We start from the raw sequence: 26,861 nt of genomic DNA, 5'->3' as shown, positions 1-26,861 counted from the left end.
ATTCAAGAACCACCTGGATGCATTCCAGTATGATCTGCTCTAGATGATCCTGCTCTGGCAGGGGGGGGTTGGACCAGATGATCTTTCAAGGTATCTTCCAGCCCCTGACATTCTATGATCTTTTCCTCTCCATCTCCCTCCTTTCCATACTACCTCCTCTTTCCCACCTTGCACTGCATTTGCCCCTTTCCCCCCACCAAATCCAGAGCACCTGGCTTCTGTTGCAGTCTCCTCCCACCCCAGGTGTGATCACTTTGCCATCCCTGCCCACTCCCCTTTATAATCGGCCCCAGGAAAGGCAGACTCTCTAAGCTTGCCCTACTGGGCAGAGGGATCCTCCTCCTGTCACTGCAGGTGAGTCCTCATGGTGCACACTGGGTGAATGGGAGTGGGATCTAAAGGCCGGGGGGGCCTGGTGGTTCCCCCCGGTTTAGGTACAAATCGGCTTAATTGTCACTGTAACATTACCCACGGGTGCTGGCTGGGCCTCCTCGCTTAGGTTGAGCTTCTCTTTGTTCAGTGGCTGCTTCCTGCTCACTTATGATGAGCTTAAGTAATTGGCTGAACTGGAAGCTCATGGGGGAGTAGTATTGATTTGCCATAGAACTGTTTGGGTTGGAAAAGTCTTCTGAGATCATCAAGTCCAGACACCAATCCAACACCTGGGTGGCCATTAAACCATGTCCTAGTGTGCTGCAGCCACATGTTACTTGAACACTGTGAATCATTGAATCATTTTAGTTGAGAAGGTTAGCAAAGCAGGGGCCAACCTGCGGCCCCCAGTATCACAACTCCGCCTCCCCAAAATTTCTCCAGAGATGGGGATCCAACCACCTCCCTGAGCAGCCTGTGCCAGGGTAACTCAAGGCCATGTCCTTTCTTGTCACTCAATACTAAGGAGAAGAGGCCAACCTCCTTTCAGGGAGCTGTGGAGAGTAATGAGGTCTCCCCTCAACTTTCTCTTCTCCTGCATGAACCTCCACAGGTCCCTCAGCTGCTCCTCCCCAGCCCTGTTCTCCAGACAATTTCCCAGCTTTGTTGTCCTTCTCTGGACCTGCTCCAGCCCCTCAATGGCTTGCAGAACTAACAGGCTCCCTTTCAGTCCTTTGCCCAAAAACTTACAATGTTTTTAATTGTGTATTATGTATGATCAAGGAATATACTGATAGCTTCAAGTAATCAAGGAAATTTAAGAAGCCAGTTTTTTATTGTCAAAGTATCCCCTTCCAATTGAAGTAAACTCAAGATTCTTGCCTCACTGTTGAGAGGGTACAAAAAAAGAAACCAGCAAAACACTATGTAAAAGGATATTAGGAAATCAAGCTACAGGGGAGCCACAATGCATAGAGCACACTGAAAAGTGTAGTGATGCACAGAAAATTCATAGTCCTAACTACCATTAGCACTAATTGAATTTATACATACAAGCCATCCCCTGGTTCTGGAAGGCAAATAGAGTCTATGAAGTGGAGAGCAGAACTAAAACTTGAGGCAGAGACAACAGTGAAAAAATGCTGAGAAAAGTCTGTCTCAATTTCAAATGCATCTACTGAACAAAAGCAGATAATGAGAACAAAATGGGGTACAAACAATTTTCATGTCAGCATATAACATCTCAACTACTTCTTCCTACTTAACTGTTTGACAAGCTTTGAAATAGGCTTGGTAACTAAACCCATGAGAATTAACGAATATGCAACCTAAGAAAATACATCACTCTGTTGTCTTTTCCAAGAGGCATCTAAACACTTCTATTCTATTCATACTCCAAGAAGATGTGGCTGTGGAGTTATGCTCTGATTTTCAAAACCACCACAGTAATGTGCACATCACATTTTAAATTCCTGAGTGCCACAAGCATGTAAAATTCCTTATTGCTCTAAACAGAGCAGGCACGGGCAGGTCAAAGCTATCCATTTCTCTGAAGTTCACCTTTGCTGTTTTTAATAAGGCTAAGACTGCTGAGCTGCTTTTGCACTTACTTCCCTTCACATCCAAGAAATATTAGCATCTTGAACAACAGTGACCAGAACAAATAAAACTCAGCTAAATTAGAATTGGAGTAAGTCAGCAAAAGTGACTGTGTGTCTGTAAAACTCTCTTATCTGTCATTACTGATGACTCAGCAAGACATCTATGCTTTTACTGCAGAGCCCTGGGATTTTGCAAGTTAGTCCATACTGAGGCTTTAGAGAAACAGTTTCATATTATGTTACAAAGAGGGATGAAGAGAAAGTGAGATGCAGGACACGATAACAAAGATGCTGGTAGCAGTTGTTTATAATAGCTGTAAACTACTTGGGAAAACATTGACCTTCTATGTCAAGAAAAGGCAATTTTCTAGCTAGATAATGTAGATGTCATAATAACTCACAAGGTGCTATTCACGTATCTATTAATCATTCCATGTCCTGCTTTGCCTGTTGTAACAGCAGGGATAACCTTCTGAGGATAACTATGCCTCTGTTTCTAAGAAGTTCAGTAGAGTGCCAGTGACAAATATTTTGCTCCACTTTCTGGTATAACTACTGAATATACACTTTGTGTGCCCAAAGCAGAGCATAGATGGTAACAAGTCAAAAGTGATTCCTAGCTTGTTGAGAATATGAAAGTAGTTTTTGCATTCAGCCTTTTGGAATGGTGATCAGGATGTCTTATCACCCACCAGAAAGAAGTTGATCCTGTCTAGAATTTAGGATCATAGAATGGTTTAGGTTGGAAGGGAACTCAAAGATCACCCAGTTCCAACACCTCACCATAGTCAGGGACCTCTCCTACTAGAATAGGTTGCTCAAGGCCTCATCCAATTTGAAGATGATGTTGTTGCAATTTCTACTGGACTCAGTATTTCAGTTCAAGAGGCATACTCAAAGTTCATTTCCCAGTACTAGAATGAAAACCTTAATATGCATTGGTTAGACTCTAGCCATAACAGAAATTGCTTTAGAATTAGCATTTGTGCCACTTCGCCTCTGTCTTGACTTCTTTATGAGGAATCCCAGTGGGATTTCCAGAAGACTTTATCTGCTAATGGGAAGTGGCCATTATTCTGCATGCACAAGATGATTCCTACAGACACATAACTGCTTAGGGCCGATGCAACACCTCACTTTAGAGGTTGGATGAGGCACTTAGTGCCATGGTTTAGTTAATTAGAAGGTTTTAGGTGATGGGTTGGACTTGATGATCTTGAAGGTCTTTTCCAGCTGGATTAATTCTGTGATTCTTTTAGTGTTGGGGGAATTTGTCCAATGCAACCGTGCAAGGAAGATATCAGGTTAACCTGTCATCCTTCTCTCTAGCTCTTTGCCCCTCGATCCCAGGAGAATTACAGGCTTGTATGAGAACCAGAGATACTACTTTTATTTCTCAGCTCTGTTTCACTTGCCAGGCCTTCAGTTTATATTTAAACAAAACGTCTGTTGCTTAACAGAAGTGGATATCTTCTGTGAGGTACTCAGAGTCTGTCAAAGGCACAAGCAGATATTCATCACCAGCCTCTCCTAAAGCATGCTCTTAATTGCATAGTTAAGTGGTAAAAATAGAGATTCAATGCATAAACAGGTGCTTCTTCTATGAAATCCATTAAATTATATCTATCAGAGAAGTAATCTGCCCCATGTATAGCTTTGTGCTTTCAGCATAAGGATTAAGTGCAAGGTAGTTGTACCACCAAAGTTCGTTCACAAGAGAAATCAGAAACTATTTTAGCTATATTTCAGTAATGGCTGTTCTCATAGAACAGTTCTATCTTAAGCTGAATCCAAGTTGCCTTTCTTTCAGGTCTCTAATAAAGATTATTATCATTTTTAGAAACAATACATTTAATTGAGTATTGGCAGAGAAATCTCTAGGATAAAGAACCACACAACCAGTTGACTAAGTTAATACAATAAAAAAGCATATTGAAAACGAAAAAAATAACAACCATGATCTCTCAGGTGAGTGCCCTGCTCTGAAGCCAAGATTATTCTAACTCTTAACCTTACTACAGCAGTCAAATCCTCATCAGAATTGCACAGATCATGCTTCCTGGTCTTTAAACAGAGCCCAAATTGGCATAGCATCAGTATGTGGTCCAGCAATGGTAAAATAACTGCACTGAGGGAACTAAGCTGCAGTCTGAGAGCAATTGCTTATCTCTATTTTTAAAAGTAATTTGCTAATACTATAGCAAACTCCACAGCTGGGTACTGATAATATGGACATAATCTACCTCAGGCTATAGCAATGCTGAGAAGTCACCTCCTCCATCCCACTCAGCTCCAATTAGGTGTTATGTGAAGATGCCTTCCCATCTACTGAAATAAGGATACATCCATTTTTGTGGTGTCTGCTATAAAACTAGAAGGAAGGGTGGAATCAAATCCTGGTGCCAAGGGACCATTCAAAACAGAGTGTTCAGAGAGTAATTTCAGAGGGATAAGAAAGAAAAAGCTCATTTGTTTTCATGTTAGATGAAGAGGAAAAAAAAAAACATAATCCCTTGTTATCAGTTTAACTATCAGACAAAGGAGCAGTATTTGCATGGGGTAAAGCACAGCAGTTTTTCCACGGAAAAAGATTCACTTATCTAATTCTATTTTTGCTCCTCAAAAAGACAGTCAATGGGGCACTGTCAAGGTATTCTGGCATAATGATTGATATATCCTGACAGCAGCTGCTCAGCCTGGAAGATCTGGCCTTCTAGGGTGCAAGGATTTAGCTTTCCTACCAGCTACCACATGCTTTGTTCTCATATGCTAGAGCTTTCAATTAGCATCAATAAGCAAATCTGTTGCTAAATTGGCAGAGTCAGGTACATCAGTTTTACTTAGGTTTCATGGGAGATATTGGCAGGTTGGAAGCAATAAGAACATCTTTGAAGTTCTGTTGAGGGCCAGAGTCATGGCTGGTCAGGATTTAGGACAATGCAAACAAAGGGCATGTCTTTGATTAGGCTGAAATGATACATCTTTCTTCCACACAAAGTGCCTGTTCACCATGTTGGTATCAATCCTTAGCAACAAATATCAAAGATTTATATCCATGGATAGCGACTAAATCTCAAATGCCTCATTCCAGCAAAATCCCATTGACATTTCAGTCAGCATTTAACAGGACACTAGAAGGAATGTACTTATGGGCTTTTTCAGATGAATGCACAGCCAGCCTGGAATGAGTCATGTATGAACACTTTGTTAACTAATGTTCTTTCAGTTCATAATTATGCATAAATATTTGGGGTTCATTCTTTGCCATTTAAAGCCTCATCTGAAGTCTTTAATGTCAATACAGAGATTTCCATTAACTTCTCTGGAAGCTGAACCTGCCACCTAAGCTGAAAGGATAATGAAAATAAATTATATGCATTGAGTATTTTTAAGATATGATAAAATTATCAGGGGGGAAAAATGTTATTCTGTCAGCTCTGATCTGTAGTCTCATCTATGTACATCTTTTTTTCCTTGAGAGCCTTTAATGCTAGTTACAATCTGTTGGAATTTATTTTATTCAAATCCATTGCTTTCCATTACATAGTACAAGATCTCAAATGAGACAGGGTGGCTGTTTGCTGTAGGGTCCTTTACATTTTGTTGCTATCCTCTTCTTGCTATGTCAATCAAGAAGTTACCACTTAATACATTCAGTTCTGTTACCAAAAAAAATAGGCCCAAGTACACTTAAAGGCTAAGGGTAGTAAAATAAACAGCCTGTTAATCCTCCAAATGCAAATAAAGGCTCAACATCCAGGCTCTATCTTCAGGCAATTATATGGAAAATGCATGCAGAGGCCTTTGAAGTGGCAACAGTTATGACATTTTGTTTGCATAATAAATCTCTCAATAAAGTTTTCTTAGCATAGACTACATCAAAGCATGATATAGGGCTGTAGTTTAGTGGTCAGACAATCCTGTATTTTACTCTATTGTAGCTTGTTAGACATTCATTTATTGCAACTCTGCTTCATTTCCTGGAGCTTCAGGGTGACATCCATAAGACTTACCCTTAGCTGCTCCTAACTTGAGTGTTGTGAAGTCTGTCACTTTTCACAAGCAGTCAGACAAAGCATTTCATTAGCAATCATCCAATGTTGCAGTTGAAGAACCAGTCAACTACTGCAGCGGTAAGCAAGTATTAAGAAGACTAATCCTAGTAGTATTTATTTATACGCATACAAATGTATTGCCCAAACTATTAAAAGATACCAATCATGCCACTTCAAAAGCTGTCAGCTGTATTACCCAGAAGTTATACTTGGCTAAATCAAGCCTGCTTTAATAAAGTCTTCTTCTAAGAGGAAGGTGGGCTTTAATTAAGTGAGCAGAAAAGCCTTTCCAAATCATCTCTGACACTTCCAGTTATTTCCAAGTTCTTACAAGACAAGTTTTCCTTTTGAAACTTTCTTTCAAAACAGCAAAAATAGATGTTTGTTTACCACAGCCAATGATTTATGGGCCTGTAGCTAACATTAAAAAATCACAGTTCCTTTGGTCTGGTGTAGCCTCAACTCTTTCATCCCTACCTAGCGCAAATATAACTACTATGCACAGACTGTTACACCGTGCTGAAGACAACAGAGAGTGCAAATAATTCAGTTAGTCTTTTCAGGAACCAAATTGACTCACACTGTGTATCCTGAGTGACTCCAGTGCTTTAGTCAGAAACTGTCACAGAGCAAGGTTTGATATGGTCTGTCATTCCCTGCTGTGGAAGAAGCTGAATGTTTCCCTGCTGACTCTGAAAAACTTCATTTTGTAATATTGCTGAACTCCTCAAAGATGTGAAATCACCTTATTTTGAAATTGCTACATGACTGTCTCATCATGTCCCAGTTCTGTGTGAAATAGAAAAAGCACTGCAGAACCAATACAAACTTATTTTGTGGAGTAAGGAGGAAAGTATTATTTGTAATTAATTCACCATTCTGAGTAAATCCCTGCTGAGGAGTTTTCTACCATTTCTCACCAACGGTGCTTTATTCACTTCAGTTACATTGGTACTGAGGGCAGAAATAGGAACAATAGCTGCATTTTACAGTAGCAAAGCTGAAATTTCATTTTCATGCCAAAAAAGGGGAGTGTTTTTTTTCAGCATACAATCAGGTGACCTGCATACAGCAGAGCAGGACAGAAATAGTCAAGAGAGTAGGCAAGGAAAACAAAAAAGGCCAAAGCAAGACTTATCCTCTCTGAAAAGAGACATTGAGAATAGAAAAAGAAGAGAAAGCAGCCAAGAGACAGCTTTCAGCTTTTGATTGTCTTTCAGCAAGAGTGCATCACAGGTTTCTCAATCCTCATCCTGAATTTATTTTTTGTTATAAAAACCAAACAAACAAAAAACCAAAACATTGGTCAGGTTCAACTGCTTTGAGCCTACTCTTTGTGCTAAAACTGGACAGCCTTAATTAAAAAGGTTTTCAAACACTATAAATTATCCATTTGACCTCATCATACACCAAAAAATAGCAAGGCCAACAGCATCAGTGGGCCTAGTGACTTCCTCAAAGAACATGGCCCAGGGTTCCCTAAACACTTATCTAACTAAGACAGATCTAAAACCCTAGATGTCTTCTCCCTAAATTGTTGTTTCAGAACTCTCCAGCTGCCTCTCCCATCTGTTTGCACTGAGCAAGGGAATTTGATTTTTCTAAGATCTCTTGGTGAGGTGTTTAAGGAATTCTCTTTTCTAGAAAGTGTCTTTACTTGGTTCATGCTTATCTTTTATTTGTTAAAGAATTCTTCAGCATGTTCCATGGATCTTCTTTACTTGGTTAGCATATCCACACATATTCTCACTGTCTCCTTTTAACAGGTTGGGCAAAATATTAGCTTACTGCTAGTAAGACATTCGTGAAACACATACTCGATTCTCAGACAGGATAAACCTCTTGTGAGTATATGAAGAGCTTCCTGTCAGCTGCTTAAAGAAACAAAATAACCCCAGTAGCTAGCTGTAGCACCAGGCAGACTGGGGGAATGGTGCTGTACAAGTCTTTCCCTCTTTTCCTTGGTTCTTAAACATCACCAAATTCCATATTTTGAACGCTGACAATTGAAACTTTCCTGGTCAGTCAGTATGAAGTACCATAAAGTTCTGGGACTAGCATTGCCACCACTGCAGCAAGGAAGGTAAGTCTCCCATTCTTACTCCCACTTTTCCCTTATCAGGGCATGTATGTCCATGACAAACATTGGTTTACTTGCCCAGGTTTTCATTGTAAGTGTATGGGAAGGCAGCAAACACGGAAGTCCTGACCTTGCTTCCCAAAGTAGACAGCTAGATGAAGACTGTCACTCCATTCCCTATGTTACCACTAGAGCTCACAGCAAATGTAGAGAGGCTCAGCATCTCTTGCTCTTCCTTTCTCCCTACAGGCTTCAAATATTACATCTCCAGATTTAACTTGGCACATTAATGAATTTCTAGAGAAAGGTTTAAAATGTAAGACTACAGATGATTACAAAAAGAAGAAATACAGCAGTGTCTTCAAGTGAATTGCACAAGTTGAAGACTAAAAGTTGACAAAACCTGACAGATATCTTTCCAAGCTGTAGAAAAGTTTTGCAATGCATATCTAAAGTTTTTAAAAGAAGCAAATTACAGTTTCTATAAAGCACAAAGTTATTAAAGGAGAAGTATTAGATAATAGAATGGACTGCAAACAGCTTGAATCTGTGAGCAGACAAGTCAGAAAAACATGCTCAGCACTGAAATAAACTTCTAAAATAACTAGATCAAAGAATACTTCTGTCAATGCTTTTGGCAGTCATCTTATTCAGAGAATGATTACTGATCTTCTTCTACCCTTCAGACTCCCCTTCTCTCATTAAAAGAATTCTTAGATATGAAGAAGCATTTATCAGAGGGCGAAACTGCAAAGAACATGCAGCAAGTGATTGGTGTCCTGTATAGAAACAATGAAGAAACAAAATAAACTGGACCTTGACAAGCTGGATGAGTGGGCAGAGGCCAATGGGATGAGAGTTAACAAGGCAAAGTGCAGGATCCTACACTTTGGCCACAACAACACCAAGCAGCACTACAGGCTGGGTACCGAGTGGCTGGAGAGCAGACAGGCAGAAAGAGATCTGAGGGTACTGGTAGATAATAGCTGAACATGAGCCAGCAGTGTGGTCAGGACAGCCAATGGCATGCTGGTCCTGCATCAGGAACAGTGTGGCCAGTAGGACAAGGGAGGTTATTCTTCCCTTATATTCAGCACTAGTCAGGCCACGTCTTAAGTACTGTGTCCAGTTCTGGGTCCCTCAATTCAAGAGAGATGTTGAGGTACTGGAGAGTGTCCAGAGAAGGGAGACAAAGCTGGTGAGAGGCCTGGAGCACAGCCCTGTGAGGAGAGATTGAGGGAGCTGGGGTTGTTTAGCCTGGAAAAGATGATCTTGGAGGTCTCTTCCAACCTGCTTGATTCTATGACAAATTTTACAAAATGAAATTACAAAAATAAAGGTGAATCTTACACTGTGATGATTTCAGCTGGTTATGTCAGTTTGAATCTTTATCAAAATCACTCACATGTAGCACTGCATGTAAAACTCAGGAAAGAACAGAGAGTCAAATTCATTTGGAAAAAAGCCTTATTTGGCTGTATCTAAAGTGGAAGCATTATGGAATCATGTGCAAAGCTGGAAATATTTCTATCACATCCAAGCCCTGAAGCTGATGGATGTGTAGTTTCCTTATTTAAAATTGCCATAGTTGGATATTTCCAGCTGCATAGTTGCATTTGTAGAAGCCTTGTACTATAAGCCACTGTAAATAGTTAACTAATTTGAGTACAACTATTACCTTGTCACCCAGCCTAGTAACAGTAACATCCCAGATGGTTTGTTTTTACAGTTAAGGTTATAAAACAGTAATAGCTAGCTTTTATATAGAGCTTCAATAGTACATTGCTAGAGCTTAATGTGATTTACAAGATATTTCAGTATCATTTTCCACATCTTTATGTGCGGAATATGAGGTTACAGAGCCTGCAAGCAAACACCACAGACAGTCACCCCTAACTCTTAGAGCAAACCCTATGCTGGGTTATATCAACTTCTAAAGACAATTTCTTGAAACTGCTAATTAAAAGCAAGTGTAAGAATGCCATCTCCCTTTAAAGCTTCTAAAGAAAACATCTCAGAACTCTAAAAACAAGGAACACTGGCTGCATTGTATTTTATATTCAGACTTGAGTTTTTAAACCAACTGAAGCTTGTATCAGCAACATCTTGGCTCCATCTCAGTCAAGCAAATAAAGCAGAAAACAGCTAGCTATTCTCCCTAGCTGCCATGCTTTCTTACTTTTCCATCTATGACAAGCAAAATTATATCAGCCTGACTGCCACAGGCTCACTGTAGCATGCGCTGACATTCACACCTGGTACCCAACATTCAATTAGTCATTCATAGATGCTGAGTTTGTGGCAGCCAGGTCAAAAGCCAAGTTTGAACAGGTATTTGTTGATTTGGCATGTGAACAAATACTCAGCAAAGATGCCAAGAAACCATAGAGATAAATTGTCAAATGAGCAGTTAGACAAGGGAAAAAAGCCTGTTGAAGATCTTGCTGGTGAGAGCATAGCAGAGCCCAGTATTCCTAGTGTGAGCATCAGAAGCAAGCCTGTAAAAGGATTTGCAAAGCATGTGGTTTGTCAGCACTTGTTAATGTTAATAGATGCCATACTGTTACCACTAGAGCTAAGAAAACCACAACACAGAGGCAAACATTTGCAGTTGTGCTGTGATAAGGTTACATCCTGCACTCAATACAAGAACTGACCTGTAACTCAGGTGCCAAGTTTGTCCTGAGGGACAGCAGGAATCAGTTCTGCTGGACTAGGTGGATAATGCAAAAGGGTTCTTTCCACTGTCTGCAGAGCACCAGCAAATCAAATGGATATGGAAGAGGTCAACTGCATGGTAGTAATCTCTATTAGGAAAGCATTTTAAGAAAACCTTCACTGAGATGCCTCTGAATCTGTATTCATTCTAGTATTACCCCCTTTTTATTGTATAGTTGGGGTTATCCTTTCACAAATATGAATTACTTCTATTGCACATGTGTATTCCTGTTCTTTCCTATGTTCTCATCTTTTTCTCACCAGTGCCTGAGCATTCAGACAACTTTTGTCTGAATGCACCTCTAAGGCTGACACGAGGAATTAGACTGGAAAGGGGATGCACATCAGAGAGACAAGTTTCTAATGAAGTAATCAAGATAAAATATTTCAAAGACTGCAAGACTCTGAGTAGTTGAAGAGTCAGATGAGCTAAAGACAGTGGGTAATAGGGCTGTGACACACAAGTCTCCAGCATTTCAGAATACTTTAAAAGCCAAATAAATATACATTTTTTTAATCCAGCATCAGGCTGTGCAGTAGAGAAGAGACCACAGTGGCTGCCACTAAAGTCTGAAGTCCAGCCTAGTTTGTTTCTGCAGGTCAAGTACACGTGTCACAGTCGTGGTTGTTTGTTATTTACAGATGTGAAGTAACTGGAATGAACAAAGAATGGTTCAGGTTGGATGGACCTTAAAGTTCATCTAATTCTGGAGTCCCTGCTGTAAGCAGGGATGCTTTCCACTAGGCCAGGTTATTCCAGGCCTCCTCTAGCCTTGTGAAATGGGATGACTGGATCCACCTTTGCAACTTAGCAGTTTTAGCATCTGATCAGCTGCAAATGATGTTTCTGGTCATGTCTCAACATTATTGTGTGTGTCTGAGCACATCCTTGTTATCATCCTCTGTTAAAACAAGCTGTGTTGCAGCCTACAACGCACACCTCACATTCTCAAATGTACAAAAATAATTGTATAGCAAACATTTGTCTACTGGGCAAATAAATGAGTAAGTAAAAATCAGTTACCAGACAGAAAAGAGGGAGTAGATCACATACCAAATCACATTAAGTGTCTGCATTCACTCATGTATATTGAATCAACTTAGGATCCTCTTAGTGCTCTCAGAAGAGCGATGCAGAACCTGTCACATCCAACTGGGTATGATGATGCATTACACTGTTCCCCAATTGCTTTGTTCTTCTCTCCATTCTCATGTGCAATCTGACACCAGTTTGCATCTGATTTCAAAACTCCCTGCAGCATCTGCCAACGCTCATCCCAAGAGTCTTGTGCCTTTGACCCAACTCATTATTTTCCAGGTGCTAGCAGTAGTTTTCTTCCTGCTGTATAACAGCAGTCTCACTACAGGAATACAACAAATAAAGATAGAAAAGGCTTTTTGTACTAATAGTAAAGTCTTGCACTTTGTGTCGTGAGAAACACATTACTAAACATCAAAATTTAAATATGCTAAATTAAGACTAGTCTGAAGTAGGAAGACCTTGTCATGAGCTAGATTCTAAAGCATGTTGCCACCTCATACTTTCACTGAGCAAAGGAAGGCAGATGTAAAACTGCACAAAGGATACTGCTGATCATGTTTTGCTTAGGAGCTTTCTTCAATAATATAGAAACTCACCTGAAAATGAGAAGCTACAAGATCATGGTGCTGCTTACAAACACAAAAGCTCATGACTAAAGCCCAACAGAATTTGTGCTGATAGCCTTGTTGTTATAACCTTCTGTAAGTTCAGCCATAGCTTGCATTTAGTTTGCGTGTTTTGGCACTTCTTTCCTAGAAAGAACCATATGAGCACTGAAAGACTTCACAGGAGTTTTGTAAGGAAACTTCTCCAGCAAAGAATAAACAGTAGTCTCCATCTTCCTTGTTTGCAAAGCATACTGGTGCTTCTGAATAGCAAATCTGGGTCTAATTGTTAATAACTAACTGCATCTTGTAGCAGATGAGCTGTGGAATTCTATGCTATTTTCCCTCTAGAGAGAGATATTTATGATGTCTCCACTTGACCTATATTCATTTAAGTTGCAATCTAATGGAGACTGACAGCTCTAAAGCAATCTGACATCAAGTGCAGGAGACAGAGGTGCATTCCACATCACACAACAAAATAGAGTCATGCTATTAAGTACTCCAGTATAACACGCAAATGGCAAAAAACCTCCACATCCTATATTTTTACACTAGATTTAAGATGTTATGTCAAAAGCTGGTTTAGCTGAGCCATAAGGGATGGCACAAGGTTCAACAAGAAAATGTTGGGGAAGTCTATGTAGTGAAATCATGGGAGTACATAGAACAATTTTTTAATGACTACCACAATGAGAAGAAAGTTTAGACATACTTGCTTGATCTCTCAGACAGTTCAGATATCTACAAAACACTAAACTAATTATGTAGACTACTTTTTTCCCCTCCTACTCATTAACTGTTTCATTGGATTAAGTATTTTCCTAGTTCTCACCAAAAGCAGATTGTAGAGAGCTTCCAGCAACATTCTCATTCAGCCTAACTGCTCTCTTGGGTCTTGCCCTAAAGATCCTAATGAAGGAGTTCAGAGGTCTACCACTACAGTTCAATCTTCCCTATTCATGCTCACAGGGCCTTGAAAAATAAATGAGACTGTAAATAAATGAGACTGTAACTTAGACTATTCATTTTACAGAGCTTGTCAAAATTAGACACACAGATTTATGACACTGAGGAGAAAGAAGCAGGATCCTAATTTAGATGCTTTCATTTGCCTTCTAAAGGCTCAATTGCCATCACAAGGCCGAGGTATCTAGCTTTGGCTCTTAAATCCAGATGGTATGAATACATCTCACTCTCCTAGCTTGCTCCCAAAGGTGCTCTTTTTCACTAATGGGCAAGTGCCAGGAGGAAGCAAAACAGGAAATACCATCAGCAAACCTGCCTCCAAATTAATACAGTTCTCATGAGCATGGTCAAGAGATTCAGGTGCACACTTAATATCGTGAGAGCTTCATACAAAGCAGAATCAGCTTGATCTAATGCCTCGACAAGCTCCCTGGGATTTGCATTAATATTTGTTATTTATACACAGTGGTAGGGTGCCTTGGATCAGGGCCTGTCCACACACAAATTCAGAAGCAAGAACCACAGATGCCAGAAATTCAGACTAGAAGGAAAGAAAAAGCTCATAAAGGGGTATAAGATCAAGCTGATAAGTATCACTTGCCAATAACTCCACAGAGAGGTACTAATTCATTACCACAGAGGAGCATTTTAAAGAACAGTTGAATGATGACATTAAAGTGGTCTTGCATATGTTTGCAGATAGCTCCTTCAAGGTCAGAGTAGCAGCATGGGAGAGAGTATTTGCATCATTGTTTGCATCACTGGTGGAAAAGATAGCTGACATTTCAGTAAATAGAAGCAGAGACTGTAAAGGGATATAAAAGTGCCCATATTCAGTGAAGATTGATGCTGCCCTTCCTAAAAATATCTGAAAATAGAAGATACAAAGTCACTCTGTTATTCAATCAAGACCTCTTCACAACTCACTTTTGCTTGCATACCAAGGGCTGCTAAGAAGCTGAAAAGGTTGCATTACAGTTATAGCAGTACTTCCCATTAAAATCTTGCCTTTTCCCCTCAACAGGAAATGTAAGAACTGTTTTAACAAAGATAAACAATATACTGGATCACTGGTACCAAATCTCTAGATTGTGCTACAATGCAAGATTAAAACAACATAACCAAATGGTGGAATTCTAGAGATCTCCATATCTGACTTAGTGATATTAAAGTCTTCATTTAACAAAGACATGGAACCTCTTCATAACACACACACAGGCACAACCCGAGTCCAACTCACTTGCTAAAGCCAACTTTAGACCAACTGAAGTGCATCTACACTAATGCACACAGCATGGAAAACAAATAGGAAGAGCTGGAAGCTGTGGTGCGTCAGGAGAAACTGTAATATAGTGGCAATTACAGAAACATGGTGGATGTCTCACACAGCTGGAGAGCCACAATCAATGGCCACCAACTCTTCAGAAGGGATAGGCAAGGATGAAGAGATGGTGGGGCAGCCCTGTATGCCAGGGAGTGTTTTGAGTGTTAATGATGGTGATGATAGAGCTGAGTGTTCATGGGTAAGAATCAGTTTTGGGCCTCTCACTACAGGAAGGACATTGAGGAGCTGAAGAGTGTCCAGATCAGGGCAATAATGCTGGAAAGGGAGCAGCAGAGGGAACTGAGGCTCTTTAGTCTTGAGAAAAGGAGACTGAGGGGAGACCTGACTTCTCACTACAACTACTTGAAAGGTTGTAGTGCAGTGAGGGCCATTCTCTTCTCCCTAGAATCAGTTGATAGAACAGGAAGAAATGTCCTCAAATTACATTAGGGGAGGTGTAGACTGGATATTAGTAAAAAATTATCTGCTGAAAGAGTGGTCAGGCGTTGGAACAGCTGCCCAAGGAAGCGGTGGAGTCACTGCCCTTGGAGATGTTCAAAAACCACCTAGGCATGGCACTTCAAGACACAGTTTAGTGGCCATGGTGGTGTTAGCTCAAAGGCTGGACTTGATCTTAGAGGTCTTTTCCAACCAAAACAATTCTATGATTCTATGAAATATCAGTACAGTAAGTTGTTCTCCACAATAGTAACCCACTTACTGGAGCACAGATGCAGTAAAATAGAAAGTCTGTGTTAGCTTGCTAGGAAGTGAAAGTCAAATGCAAAGCTTATGAGACCCAAGTTACCGCTAGACCATGACACAAGCTAGTAACAGCACTTGGGTAATCATTGAAGTTGCAGTTGATACATTTTGTCATCAAAAAGCCAGAATGAGTTATAGCCAATGGAAGACATTAAGGAGAAATGCTGACAGCATTAGAAGTCTTTCCTTCTGTTTATCAGATTTCAGCTTGTGGTCATAGCAGGGAGTCATTTCCCTTGCAATATGTAGGTTTTGTTCTTCCCATTTTTAAAAGGGACGATAAGACCACAAGCCAATGTCAATTTCTGATATAAATAGGTCTGTGTGGAGAGAGAGCGTTTTGCAGGGAGACTATTACAAACAATCATCAAAGAGTCACAGAATACTCAGTGATTGAAGAGGCTGTGGAGGTCAGCTAGTCCAAACTCCTGCCCAAAGCTTTGACTTCAGATCACATTACTAAGGGGCTCCTCCAGTTGAGTTTTGAAGTCTCCAAAAAAATCTCTCTTTCTAACACAGAAGTATGGTAGTACTTGCACCAGAGCTGTGCTGAATGAAGGTCAAGGTTTGCTTGCTTCGTCTAAAAGAGATTTGAAAAGCAGCCACATGCTTTTGATATGATGATATTTGGCAATGCACCACACAAAATAAAATTTCACCATCTTAATTAGCTTATCTGGCAGGTTTTGAGTTAAATAACCTAACCTGAAGTAACTGTTGCCTTTTATGGGCTCATTGGCTACAAGGAACTACAAAGGTCAGAGTTCTATCAACATTCAGGTTACTAACCCAAGAACTTAGGAGGCCTAAAGTTGTCTATGGTCCGTATTCCCTACACAGAGAGCATTCAGTCCAGATGACCAAGCAGAAAGAACAGGAAATAAAAAGTCTGCACAATGTGAAAACGTTTAGAGGCAGCTGGTGCTATGCGTAAGCTCTTGGTCTATACCAGGTAGCTCTCATTAACAACAATTTAACAGTACCCCAGCAAACTGAGGAAGGACAGAAGCCCTTTCTAACAGGCATTCCACATGCAGAGAAAGACTGTTTAATAGCCAGCAACAACAAGATAGTTGGCTAGTGATGGATTAGTCCTGAGTAGGCTTGAGAACAGCTAATGTCACCTCACGATCTACAGGGTGCAGCTCTGAGATACAGAAGACAATTTTGTCCTTTCATTGTGTCCTCCTTCTCCTCATTCTGGGAATCAGTCTGTTTCAAGTGACAAAGGAAGACAGCAAGGTAACAGTTTTGTATTCTCATTTTCTTGTCTAATGTCAAGAGCATTCACTCACACTCCATTTCATCCTCCACCCAACAGATGACTCAAATCGCTGCTTTTCTCTTTCCCAGGAGGCGAACCCAATTTGTTAGTACAGACGAAAACAATCTTTTCAAGCTGCAGTAGCTGTAACCTGGTGATGATTTGTTACGTTTGCTGTTTTAAAGAGCACCATACTCCAGATGGCAGCAGCTAAATTGCAAGGGAGCACACTGTACACACCATCAAGCCAAGATCCTGTAAGCATTTAGAAATTAGTACAAGTACCCTATGTATGATCATACAAGTACTTATATATTTCAACAATGAGTTAAAACTGCAGGATTTAGGTCACAGTTTGTCGTATACTTCCAAGATTTTAAAATAAGGCCACATGAAAAATTATGCAATTAGTTAAATTAAGATGAAGTAGATTAAGTAAGAATTGAAATGTCATAATTTCATTTTTTAGGTAACACTTATGGTGAAATCCTGACATTACTGAGGCCAAGGGAGTCTTACAATCAGCCCACTGGGAGCCAGAATGTCATTCATAATGAATAATACAAAATTACTGATATTTAGCATCCTCCAGCATGAGGCTGTGATTATAAATTATTTACACTTGAACATCCATACTGCATAATGTTAAAATTGACTTCTAGTTAAAGCACCTGAATCATCCATTAAAAACTGTCACTTCATTGTAACAGAAAATAAGGAATTTTCCTGGTTAAGTGTGCCTGGAATTAAACAAAAGTTGTTCCTACACAGCTGCAGATCTGCTTGTTCTGCAACACATATATTCAGACTCAGGGTAGACACAGATCAAGATACTGGATGGATGGTTTTTAATAGCTGTTGGAAATAAACAAACATCAAAAGAATACAGATGCCCCAGAGAGAAATAAACTTCATTGTGCTCATGTTCTTAAAGAGTCCTCTTGTGTCCTTACTAGGAAGTGAAAAGGAAAAACAGTTATATAGCTAACTATTTACCCCCATCAGGGATCCTTATCATAAACATAGAGTGAGAAAATGCATTCATGTGTCAAATATCAACATTATTCTACCCTTGAAGTGACATTACTCTGTACAAGCAGCTTAAACATGACTGGATAACTGGATTGCTAGAATATTGTTGTCCTTACTAGAAATCATAACCTGAAGGAATCAGGAAAGGGACAGCTAAAGAGAAGGATATGAAGCTAGCACCACATGTACTTTTTCAATGTTCTGGATATTAAGATCCTAATCAGCTTCTGTATAAATCCCATTATTGACTCCCAAATACAAATAACATTAAAGTCAGATTGTTTGGCTAACATTTCTCCTTCTTAAAATGCTAAAATTCAGGAGGAACAGTTTATAGAGACAGGTTGCATGAACAACAATTTGACTGTGCACAATGCAAGTGCATTGTACACAGTGCAGGTTCTACCATGCACCAAATTCCTACCACTTGGGGTGCCTGAAATGCACTGGATAAACAATACCCACATCAAAACAAAAATAGTTAAAATCCCCATGTCAAGGACAACCTCAGCAGGTGCAACTGATGCTACATCATGTTGTCACCCTCAGTGAGCAAATATATCCGATGCCCTGGGACAGGAAGAGAAAGCTAAAAACAGGAAACTTCAGAAGGGCATCTGGGTGCTATTACAGGTTACAACAGAAACTGCAACAACCCAAAGGCACATTTTCCCTTTCTGCCTACCAGTCCATGTGACAATGCTGACTACATGTTCCCTTTGAATCCCGAGTTAGAACAAGACAGCAAAAGTGGCAAGTGAACTACAGAAGGAAAAAACTCCACTCTCACCTCATTTTCATTTTGTTCTCAAGTTTGTTTGTGGGGTATTTGTTTTTCCTTCTAGTGCTCAAGGGACAGTGATTCAATTATATGGTGTATTAATGCAGTCAAAGCACCGGATAATTTTTTTTCCCCTATAGGAGTAGGGATTGAAAAAAAAAAAAACCAGCACAAAAAGTTTGTGATCTGTTAAAATAATATTAATAGAATGCACATCAGTACCAAAGCAGAGTGTATTTAAGGACAAGAACTCATTTTAAGATTTCTTTGAAAGATTTTTTTCTTTTGTTTCAGTAGAAAAAAAAAATCTTTAGAAACACTTCACTATTCCTAGTGCAGATTTTGTGCAATCCTCTGCTTTATTTGCTCAGGTTTTGAACAATATCTCTCCCTACCCATTCTTTCTTTTGATCAGATCTATCTCCTAGCGCATCTATTCCAAAACTAGTACTTCCAGGAAAATTAACTGTGACAACTATGGATAAAATCATGTTTTGTTTCTATTTCAGGTACTAAACAGCTGCTACTAGCTATTGCTACCAGATGTTCTAGAATTATGTGCAACATTATGCTCAATTTTAACTTTTACAAAATTACAAGCTAATAAAAGATGACACCACTGTAGTCAAATGATTTATTAAAGGAAAAGCCATTAAGTTCCTCTTAAGCTTCACACCCTACTACACCAAATAACTTGTCATCATATACATCAGTGAACAGATGCAAATGCCTGTACCATTTTTAGATTTCAGCCCTATCCCATATACCAATTATATATCCAGCTGCCTTTTGCTTGAACAGCCTCATGCACATCTGTCCATCCCAACCTGAATGTGTGATAACTGTTCATTTCATGGTTAAACTGCCTGCAAGATGGCACAGGCCTGGTTCTCACACAGTTCACACAAGGACCATCTTTTTCTGACATGCAGATGAGCTTGTGCATAGTTAAGGCAACAATTTACACAATGAAAACTCAATCATTAAGCCATAGGACTATCAACATGAGGTTCCCTTATATTCAGTTTCATCTGGACATCTCAATTTCCAGATAATTTAAAGAGTTTAAACCTTTGTTGTGTGATTTTGAGGTGGGGGTGGAATGGATGTGTTTGAATGAAGTCTTATGTCCTGATGATAACCAAAGTACAGGCTTTATTCTATACAAACTCTCCAATTAAAGTCATAGAGCAGCATGCAATAGCCAATGTAGCTAACAGCCTTTCCCACCCACAATTATAGTAAACATAAGCAGCATCAAACAGGAATGACAGCCAGTAATTATAGAACTGAAAACTGTTGTGGATTCTCAATTCTCTAATGAAACTGGGCACAAATACAGTAAATCTAAATAGCTCCTTTCAATCTCTGAACAGGAAAATACACACATTAACTGGTCCACAGAGTACTTTAGAAGTTTGTATAAATCTGTGTCTAGGCAAGCAAATAAAATATTCTACCTAATTCTACTCTCACGCATAGCAGCAGAAAGTCCTCAACAAGAAAAGCAAATTACCTCAACATGAAGGTTTCAACAAAGCCCATTAGAGTCAAAAGTACTCTGGAAACATCCTCAAACTGTGCTCTAAATCAGGAGCAGGTTCATTTAAGTCAATAAAATCCCCCTCAGATGACACAAAGGAAAAGAAATACAAGTGCAGCACCAGCTTAATTTCAGCAGTTAAAGAGCTTATAGTGGAGACAAGAATATCTGTGTATTACTTCATAAACTTGTCATTAGTACATCATTAAGAGAAAAATGAGCAAGCACCAGAAAGGAAAGGAAAAGGAGAAATAGTGGATGAGATCAGTGGGAGATGATTGCTTTTAACTTCAGATATGAAACTCTCAGCTAGTGCGCACTAGTCTAGCTTCACTGAGGTCACACAGCCACACAATTTACACAGCTGAGCATCTGGCTCTAAATATTTAACTGCTCAAAATTCTAGTGTGCATCCTTGCGTAACAGAGCTTCTGACTAATCACACTGGAGGTAACCACATCTTAAGTATGTAGTTCTAAATTGAGTAATATTACCATTAATAACAGTACCTAATTAAGACATCTCTAATGTTTTTAATGAGAAAAATTGAAAGTCCTTCTGGAATTTTTCCAGGCAAATTAATTCCAAGGACTTTTGACGTTATTACAAGTAATGTTACAGGAATGAAAATTAGGTCTAAATTAGCACATGTCACTGTATTTAAAAGTGGGAGAGAAAAGGAAAAGCATTCCATTTCCTCCTTCATACACTGTTCTCTGCTACAACATCCCACCACAAGGGAAAATAAAATTTTTAAAAAGGCAAACAAAACAAAACCATTCTGTAGGCTCTTCTAAGTTACTCTGCACGCAGTTATGCCTGACATGTCTCTGAGTTCTGCACATAGTTTGGTACTTTTGCTTTTTATACTCCTTTCATCGAGCTTTCTCTTGCAAGAAATTATTTCCAGCATCTTGAAGTGACAAGTCCTATGGCTTATACAGGCCAAACATTTTTGATTCAAAAGTTCACATAGGTTAGGCATGTCCAAATAAGAAATCCCTCTGTGATGATGTATTTTCAACAAGGGAGTAATTGTGGTTAAAAATTATCAAATGCAGCCTACTTAACCTGTACGGGAAGGAAAGAATCCACCAGGTTCCAAATGATGCTCTTCATGATAAGATCCAAACATTTGAAAGACCATCCAACCTGGTGAGCCTTTATTTGTACTTCTGTTAGACCAGTCCTACTACATGTACATTTCTTCCCACACTTGCTGTTTTTGTTTCACTTCTTTTACTGCAAGAATTTAGCTATGTCAACTATGCACCTGGACCAGCCTTACTTTGAAGATATAGAGACACTCAATCCTTGGTCTTCAAAATAGCTTGTTTGAGCACTTGCTTTCATACCAGTAATGCAAGTTTCAGTGTGTTCAAAAATAAACACAGGTTCAAATATAAGAGCAAGAGTCATGACTATATTCTGAATGGATTTTGTATTAATGTCTCAGAGTCAATGTAGAGGAACTTGAAGTGAAGCATGAAACGAGCCTAATATTTACTTTTTTAATCTCAGAAGTTTCTATCTTAAAACATGAATGTAAGTTAAGAGAATAACAATTTATGAACCAAGTATTACCCTTGGAACTGAAAAATGGCTATTGCAGCATCACAAAACCTGCAAAGCTTACCTTTGTTTTTGCCTGACCTACATTGTGCATTTTGTCCTACATGTATTCATACATCCCTTCACCTTTCATAGAATCACAGAATCAACCAGGTTGGAAGAGAGCTCCCAGATTATCCAGTCCAACCTAGCACCCAACCCTATCCAGCCAACTAGACCATGGCACTAAGTGCCTTTGTATATATCCACATCCACATCACTTGTATATGCATACACATTCTCATGATTGCGGTACTTAATGCTTTCATCTCCCTTCTGTACCCTAAAAGGCTTCTCTGAAGATTGTTCAGATTCAAACAGAAAGAAAAAAATCAAATTTTTATTCTGCAATTTGTTGTGTATTAGTAGAGAAATACAACCGTGTATGTTTCAGGCAGGTCAATTAGGTGGTTTGTCCTTGAGAGAAGAGATTACACAAAAGACTTTTCTAATGCATTGTATTAACACTGAGAATGCTGTCAGTGCTTAGATCATATTTTGAATGAGTTTACAGCTTACAATTAGAGCTATGAGAATAGCAAGGACGTTCAGAAATATGCATGTTCCCTAAAAGCTCAGGAAGGTTTATACTCTTTGAAATCATAGCTTACAAATTTCTAGTTTAATTGAATTGTAAGGACTTCCCCGAGCAAGAAAATCAGTGTTACCTTTTGTTAATACCATCAATATTAAAACCAGGGACTAAACAAAGTGCTTAACTGCTACTGACACTTCACAGGTATGCATCCTGGCTTTTTAGAAACAATATCTCAATCACTGTTTTCAAGTATGATCCCAAAATGATGACCAAGTTTGAAATCCAAACACTTGTTTTCAAGATTTTTGGTTTTGGTGACATGCAGCATCTGAACTGCAAAAGGCATAAAAGAAAAAAAAGTGCCAGCATTGAACCAATACACACATACACCTACCAGAAATACAAATTCATATTTAAATTGTATCACTCACATTGGCCAGCGTTACTTTGCTTCTCACCAAGTGTTTCACATACAGGAGTCTGATGAGATATTATTCAAATAACTAATTTTTAGCTGTTAGGTTTAACTTTGCTTGAATCATGATACAAAGAAACAAAAAATCCATTTGCAGTAATCTGCTGCAAATAATTTGGTTTAAGACTTCCAGCAAATACAATGATCTTTAGAGTCCTAAGTGAAATATCATATTTTTGGGCTGCACAGGATACTACACATAGAAAGGAGGCCACCAACTTGGTCATGTGGGAAAGTCTGCACAGATAACATTTCTTACCATTTCCTCCCTCAAACCACCCCAGATTAAGACTGCAAACAATGGGAAAGAGTGGCTTCTGAGGGTAGTCTGAGCCATCTGAGAGTTTAGGGTCTGCACCAATACTTCACTAAGAGTTGTTGACTGAAGTCAGGATTAAGTAGATGACCATATTATTGTGATGAAGGAGAAAGCTGTAGTAATTTGTTCCTTCATGCAGAAGGAGAGAAGCATTCCTAGTAGACCACCTCCACTCTTCTTTGATCACAGCTAACTGAAGGCAGCATACAGAAGAATAGGAACCTAATTCTTACCACAAATTTAAAGCATGACAGAAACATGAATACAGCAATTGTCACATGTGATGCTGTGTTGTTTGACTTTGCATCTCTAAGAGTACCTACAATTTCATTTATAGAATCATGGAATGGTTTAGGTTGGAAGGGATCTCAGTGATCATCCAGTGCCAAGCCTCTGCCATAGGCAGGGACACCTCCCACTAGAACAGGTCACTCATGACCTCATCTAAACTGGTCTCCAACACCTCTAGGAAGGGAGCGGCCACAACCTCCCTGGGCAACCTGTCCCAGTGTCTCACCACCCTCACTGTAAAGAACCCTTTCCTAACATCTAGTTTGAATCTCTCCTCTGCCAGTTTAAACCCATTACGCCTCATCCTGTCGTTGCAAGACCTTGTAAATAGTCCCTCCCCAGCCTTCCTGTAGGCCTCCTTCAGATACTGGAAGGGAATGTCACAATTCCCCAAACTTTAGTGCCTATCAGGATGATGAAGGAAGATGAACTTGAAATGAGGAACAGCCTGATGACTTCTATGAGTCTTTTCAAGCTAGGGGTTTATCCAGCAGTGCTGAATCTGCCAGAATTCACATGGATCCTCATAAAAATTTGCATTCAGTGTTTGATTATTATTATTTAAAGGGCAGAGAGAATGAGGTACAGTATAGTAAATATAGGAGGAATAGGAACTTATTGCAATAAATAGCTTTTCTGGTTTTATTCTCAGATTTGTAAGAAGTTATCTTGTTCTAAATGATCACACAGAAGACTAAAGTTGCCAAGTAAAGAAAATAACAGAGTACTACCTCCTGAAGGAGAAGGAATAAAACAACAACAACAACAACAACAACAACAAAAGCCAAAACAAAACAGAAAACCAAAAACCAAAAAACACCAAACCACACCAAAAACACCAAACCACCCCACAAAACGGAGGGAAAAAGGAAAATATTTTTAAAAGCCCATTGATCCTAGTCTGACTTTACTTCTAGTAAAACATTGATGTCAATTATCTATTTCAGATTATTGACCAAGCACAAAATAACAGCAGTCAAACTTCCCCTACGGGTGAAGTCATTCTGTTAACCACAATTCTATGAGCACACTAAAAATATATCTTCATTGTCACTGGAAGACTGCAATGTATCTTTAAGACAAGGTTTAAATACTGGCAGTTAGATGCACTGCAGAAATGGAGGGATTGATTTTTCATTAATATACAAAATAGTTATTGCTATTAAAATTTTAGTTCTCCTAACTAGAAAGAGTGCAAGACTCTTTCCAAGATTTGCCCCCCAAAAGAGACAATCTGTACTGACAGGCCACTTGCAGCTCCTGAGCTGTTACTGCATCCTACTTGTTAAACACATGCTTTAGGACTTTGCACAAGCTACTTTCTTGCTTCAAATTCTAGTATTCCTTGCTCTTAAGTGATATTATCATCTAACTTCTCACAGAAGCCAGAAAAAAAAAAATAGACATATAATATAGAGAAAATGAGTTCCCTTCAATGTGTAGCGTTATTCATAGCCCCAGCGATGCAATTCTGCCTTGAAAGATAACACCCACAAGGTATTCTTAACTATAGTAAATAGCTGTAAAAGGCAATTAGGAGAAGGCACTCTGAATATAGGTCATCTGTCTTTCCCCTGTATTTGCATTACTCTACAGCTAAGGACTTAGCTTCATGTAATTCTCATGCAGTTTTGTATTCACAAGAGGAAGTGCCCAGTTGTAGTCATATCACAAAGGGGCAAGTGTCCAGCGCCTCTAGGAACTCGTCTCATCTGCCTCCAAGTCATGTTATTAATAGCCTCAAAGGGGCTAAATTTCTCTCTTTTCAAAACACTATCATCTTTTGACTAAGAACTTGTATATTTTTCATTTATCAGTTTCTGCCACCCTGGAGCAAAGATATCAAAATCCTGTACCAACTGGCCTCCAATAGTCCATAAAAGTCATACAGTAAATTCTGTAGCTGGAGACATACTGCTGGTACCTTGCTGGATACACTAGATAGCAAGAAATCAAATGGCTAGTGCAAGAAAGAGCACTAACTTAGTTCCACAAAACATTTAAAGATAGTTTTTATACATTTGGTTTCACAGAGAAATTGAGAACTTGTGAAATTTTCTGCAAAGAATGCTTTTTGCTGTCAGATAAAAGAATGAGCTCTAGAGCAACTGGTCTAAGAGATGCACTCAGAAACTCCAAAACTCCTGGAGACTTGACTTCAGGACAGTCAGACAGTCACTGATCCTTTCAGAAAAACCAGAATTATTCCTTTGTGTTAGCATCCTTTCCCCCTCTCTCTCTTTTTTTTTTTTTTTTTTTTAAATCATAGAATCAGAATCAACCAGGTTGGAAGAGACCTCCAAGATCATCCAGTCTGACCTATCACCCAGCCCTATCCAATCAAATAGACCATGGCACTAAGTGCCTCATTCAACTTTTTCTTGAACACCTCCAGGGATGGTGACTCCACCACCTCCCTGGGCTGCCCATTCCAATGGCAAATCACTCTCTCTGTGAGGAACTTCCTCCTAATATTAAGCCTATACCTCCCCTGGCACAACTTGAGACTCTGTCCCCTTGTTCTGTTGCTGGTTGCCTGGGAGAAGAGACTAACTCCCACCTAGCTCCAACCTCCCTTCAGGTATTTGTAGACAGCAATGAGGTAATAGTACACTAGAGACTGCTCACTATTAGGTTTTACAGTTGAAGTTGGGAAAGTGAGGCAGAGGCATGCTCATTAGCTCTCAGGAATCTCTGCATAGGAGGAAGACATCTTTCTAGCCATTGCATGCACACAGGACAGTCATCAGTTCCCAAACTGATGCCGCAGCTCTTAAGATCTTGACTCTACTTAATTCACAGTCAGATATATTGACACCTGGTTTCCAGTCTACTTTATGTATTATAAACATAATGCAGCATTGAACATCAGGGACTGCTCTTGGTGGCAAACAAAAGGTTAATTCTTTCCAAAGTGCAATTACTCACAAGACCATTCTGACATTTCAGAAGTCAAGAGGAACTATTATTAGCCATGTCTAATAATATTGCAAGTTCCCACCCATGGAATCTGTGTGCAATCCTCTATTGCATTGGCAGCCTTTGACAGTATCACTGCCACATGATTTGAACCAGGCAAGCCACAGAAACACTGCCACAGTGCTGTGTAGCCAGCTTGAAAATATCTTTATTGCTCTAGGGAGATGAGTGATCCCTTTGGAATTGGTTTTTGGAGATGTAAACTAATGAATCAGTAACAGCTTTAAAGTAGACAAAATGTGTTGCAACAAAGCATGTAGTGCTGCAGAACCAAAGGAAATCTGTTTACAGTGCTTCAACAGACATTTGAAATCAAGATGCTCAAGAAGGATGAGGCTGTTAAGAGAGAAGCAAATCTCCAAGGGCTGTGAGTGCAGCTGTCCCTGGCAGGGCCAGCAGCCGTTCCTGGGTGCTGAGAGTGGACTCTGTCTCCCATGCATGTTAGCCAAGCACAGCAAGGTAAGTCAGAGCTCAAGGGAGGATGTCCACATGGAAAC

At 39.5% G+C, this 26,861-nt stretch overlaps 1 protein-coding gene and 1 long non-coding RNA gene across 23 annotated transcripts in view; one reads left to right on the top strand and one right to left on the bottom strand.

Annotated features, from left to right (window-relative positions):
* CDH13 (cadherin 13) overlaps positions 1 to 26,861 on the bottom strand; it is a 497,598-nt gene that overhangs the window by 457,499 nt on the left and 13,238 nt on the right. The gene's annotated exons all lie outside the window — the stretch shown is intronic.
* Positions 318 to 19,219, top strand: LOC135184198 (uncharacterized). 2 transcript variants are annotated; one of them, XR_010305898.1, is made up of 4 exons: positions 325 to 354; positions 16,670 to 16,773; positions 16,885 to 17,052; positions 19,118 to 19,219. It is a non-coding gene; the product is annotated as an uncharacterized LOC135184198 (long non-coding RNA). The 2 variants fall into 2 exon arrangements; XR_010305899.1 differs by lacking the exon at positions 16,670 to 16,773 and having other exon boundaries at positions 318 to 354.

This window comes from Pogoniulus pusillus, chromosome 20 (genome assembly GCF_015220805.1).
Source record: "Pogoniulus pusillus isolate bPogPus1 chromosome 20, bPogPus1.pri, whole genome shotgun sequence".
Taxonomy (NCBI): domain Eukaryota; kingdom Metazoa; phylum Chordata; class Aves; order Piciformes; family Lybiidae; genus Pogoniulus; species Pogoniulus pusillus.
The sequence above is the reverse complement of the archived record's forward strand: the minus strand, read 5'-3'. Positions and strand labels throughout refer to the sequence as shown.